Source organism: Ailuropoda melanoleuca, chromosome 1 (genome assembly GCF_002007445.2).
Source record: "Ailuropoda melanoleuca isolate Jingjing chromosome 1, ASM200744v2, whole genome shotgun sequence".
NCBI lineage: Eukaryota > Metazoa > Chordata > Mammalia > Carnivora > Ursidae > Ailuropoda > Ailuropoda melanoleuca.
Window position 1 is genome coordinate 210,906,911 of NC_048218.1, and position 4,259 is coordinate 210,911,169.

At 43.6% G+C, this 4,259-nt stretch overlaps 1 protein-coding gene across 10 annotated transcripts in view; it reads right to left on the reverse strand.

The window, feature by feature from the left end:
- Nucleotides 1-4,259, reverse strand: part of LMBR1 (limb development membrane protein 1) — a 178,047-nt gene that overhangs the window by 148,004 nt on the left and 25,784 nt on the right. The window lies entirely within an intron of this gene.

Below are 4,259 nucleotides of genomic sequence, written 5' to 3' on the forward strand. Positions count from 1 at the left end.
ATATTTGCAAATGACACTACAGATAAAAGACTAGAATCCAAGATCTTACAAAGAACTTCTCAAACTCAAAACACGTGAAACAAATAAACAAATCAAAAAATGGGCAGAAGATATGAATAGACACTTTTCCAATGAAGACATACAAATGGCTAACAGACACATGAAAAAATGTTCAATATCATTAGCCATCAGGGAAATTCAAATCAAAACCACCTTGAGATAACACCTTACACGAGTTAGAATGGCAAAAATTGACAAGGAAGGAAACAACAAATGGTGGAGAGGATGTGGAGAAAGGGGATCCCTCTCACACTGTTGGTGGGAATGCAAGTTGGTACAGCCACTTTGGAAAACAGTTAACAAGTTAAAAATTGAGCTACCCTATGATCCAGCAATTGCATTACTGGGTATTTACCCCAAAGATACAGACATAGTGAAGAGAAGGGCCATATGCACCCCAATGTTTATAGAAGCATTGTCCACAATAGCTAAATCGTGGAAGAAGCCGAGATGCCCTTCAACAGATGACTGGATTAAGAAGTTGTGGTCCATATATACAATAGAATATTACTCAGCCATCAGAAAGAACGATTACACAACATCTGCAGCAACATGGACGGGACTGGAGTAGATTATGCTAAGTGAAATAAGTCAAGCAGAGAAAGACAATTATCATATGGTTTCACTCATTTATGGAACATAAGAAATAGGAAGATCGGTAGGGGAAGGAAGGGAAGAATGAAGGGAAGTAAACAGAAGGGGGAATGAACCATAAGAGACTATGGACTGTGGGAAACAAACTGAGGGCATCAGAGGGGAGGGGGGTGGGGGCTTGGGATAGCCCGGNCCGGTGATGGGTATTAAGAAGGGCACATATTGCATGGTGCACTGGGTGTTATACGCAAATAATGAATCATGGAATGTTGCATCAAAAACTGGGGATGTACTGTATGGTGACTAACATAACAAAATAAAATTATAAACATTTTTTAATTAAAAAAAAAAAGAACTCCAGATGGATAAGAGAATGTTAACACCATCACTACTTCCTCCCAAAATCCTAGAGTAGGGAAAATGGGTCAAAAAGGAAACCAGCTATTGGTGAAGAAATGTAAATAGAGGGGGTCTTCTAAGTAGATGTTAAGGGTCAAGGGAGATTGTTTATAATGGAATGGTTAAGTCTGAGAAGGGCTGCAAGAGCACTGGAAAGAAGAGTAACTGGGCAGAAATTCTGTGACTTATGAGGTTGAAGTCAGAGGAATCGAATAACCAAGGCAATTAATATTTGTTACAGAAGCTACCTGAAATTCAATTCATTCACTAATTACTTGTCATGAGCTAACACTACACCAGGCACTCTTTTCAGAACTGAGAACACAGAAGTGAACAAAACAAAGCTCCTTGCCCTCACTGAGCTTACATTTTACCAAGAAAACTGATAACCAATCAATAAACAGTCAACGGGGCAAATGACAATTAGTGCAGGATTAGGGGAATATGGAGTGCGAACAGAGATGAGGGGGCACGCCTCACTAATAAGGTGACAGCTGAGGAAGGACTTGTGGGAGAAGAGAGCAAGACATGCAGAAATCTCGAGGGAGGGTACTAAGGCACAGAGAACAGTCACACCAAGGGTCCGAGAGAGGAAAAGCTCCAGTGTGTTCAAACAGCAAGAGAGAAGTAAGAAGTGAGGTCACACAGGAGTTTATACTAAGTGTCAGTTCTCACAAACAGTGAAGAGTTGGTTTTTACCCTGGGTGAGACAGGAATCCACGGTGGGACTCTGAGCAGAAGGGTGACAGGATCTGACAGAGGGCAAAAGGCTCACTCTAGGTACAATGTGGAAAGTAACTTAGAAGGCACCAGGTCTAAAGCAGCAGACCAGTTAGGAGTGTCCTGCAATCATCCAGAAGAGAGGTGACTTAGACCTGTGTAGTAGAAATATCAAAAATTATTAAGTTCTGGGTACATTTTGAAAACAGACTTGACACGACTTGCAGGGATAAGGCTTGGCCTAAGAAACTGGAAAGAGAGAGTGGCCATTTCCTGAGTCAGGAAAGATTATGAGTAAAGTTATTTCTCATTGGAAATAAAAAGTACAGTTTACACTGCTGAATGTAAAATACAACATTCAGGTGGAGAGGGTAGACAAGCTGTTGGATATAAAAATCTGTAAAGTCCAAGGAAAGGAGCCTGGCTAGAATTATTTTTTTTTAAAGATTTTATTTATTTATTCGACAGAGATAGAGACAGCCAGCGAGAGAGGGAACACAAGCAGGGGGAGTGCGAGAGGAAGAAGCAGGCTCATAGCAGAGGAGCCTGATGTGGGGCTCGATCCCATAACGCCGGGATCACGCCCTGAGCCGAAGGCAGACGCCCAACCGCTGTGCCACCCAGGCGCCCCCTAGAATTATTTTTTTTTAAGGTGAGGAGCAGGGGGACATAAGCAGATAGATATCTAAAGCGCTGAGACCACATGAGATTTCCATCCTAGGAAGTGAGTTCAGCCAGAGAAGTCTGAGAACCAAGCCCCAGAGCTCTCAAATATTTAGAAGTCAACCTGACAGAAGGAATCAGGAAGAGCTGAGAAGCAGCAGAGAGCAGGTAGGAAGCAAACAAGAGACTGTGATGTCCCAAAAGCCAAACGAAGAAAGTTCATGTAGGAAAAGGGAATTATCAGCCGTGTCAAATGCTGCTGACAGGCCAAGTAAGATGAGCACTGAGAATTGACAACTGGATTTAGCAACATGGAGGTTATAAGTGACCTTGACAAGAGCTGTTTTTCTGAAGCGGTGAACGTGAAACCCTGACTGAAGTAAATTAAGAGAGAAGAAGAACTGAAAATAATATGTACACAGTTCTTTTTAGGAATTTTATGGTAAAGGGAAGCAAAGAAATGTGATGGGAACCGAGAAAAGGGTTTTTTTTTTTTTTAAGATGAGAAAAGTTACACATAGTTGCAATAATAATCAGGTAGAGAGAAAAATTATTGATGCAAGAAAGAAAACGGAGAAGTGCTAAAGCAGTGTGTTCAAGGTGAGGAGCTAGAAATAAACGTCCCCTAGTCAGAGGGAGGAGGAGAAGCAGAAGAGGACAGAATATCTGAGCTGCACTGCAGGTCGGTAAGCGGATGTGCGGTAAAAGCACAATAACATGCTCTTTGGATGGTTTCTAGTTTCTCAGTAAAACAGAAGCCAAGTTCCTCAAGTAAGAGTTACACGCGGAGACAGAATTCACACAGGAGGATGACACCGTAAATGGAGTAGAGCATATAAGGTAAGTGAGAGCCACAGCAAGATGAAATGGACTTCACAGCTGCAGGCAAGCCCAAGCTGAACCTCCGAGCCAGGCAGGAGGCCCACTGCTGTTCTGCGACATAACGGCCTGGCTCTTAGATGCTGGGGAAGCTGCAGGTAAAACGAGCAGAGGTTTGAGGATTCTAACAACTACCCTATATTCTCTCCTCCTCTGTACAGCCTATACTTGCAGACTTGCACTGGGTACCACTCACTCACTCCTCTAATCACAAACCTGACTCATGTCCCCTGCCCAACTCCAAGTGCTCTGGCAGTGGTCAGTCAAGACCTACCAGCCAAATTCCACTCTCACAATCTCACCCGATCTCTGAGCAGGCCCTCCTATTTCCGCAATCATCCTCCTTCTCTGATTATTCACCCAGTCTCCATCACTAGCTTCCCTCTTCCTGCCAGCCTTTAAACATTATTCTTCTACAAACAAACAAAACAAAACAAAACACACTATTATTCTTCTCTATGATTTCAGGGCTGAGCCAGATACCGATTCTCAATCCACAAACTCTTCACAGGTAACGTAATCTGCTACCAGGGTTTTAACCATCAACCCCCAGAAATCCCTGGACCACAGTCTGAAAACCACTGGATTAGGGTATTAGCAAAAGTAAGTGAAGGGTGCCAGGGTGGCTCAGTCGGTTGGGCATTTCGCTTTGGCTCAGGTTGTAATCCCCTGGACTCCCTGTTCTTCCTCCCCCTCTGCTCCTCCTCTACCCCACTAGTGCACGCTCTCTCGCTCTCTCTCTCTCACTCTCTCCCTCTCTCTAAAAAATAAAATCTTAAAAAAAAAAAAGTGAGTGAAATGAATGGCCATAAATCCTAAGTCGATTGGGGGAAAAAAAAGAAACCAAGGGGCGCCTGGGTGGCACAGCGGTTGAGCGTCTGCCTTCAGCTCAGGGCGTGATCCCAGCTTAATGGGATCGAGCCCCACATCAGGCTCCTCCGCTA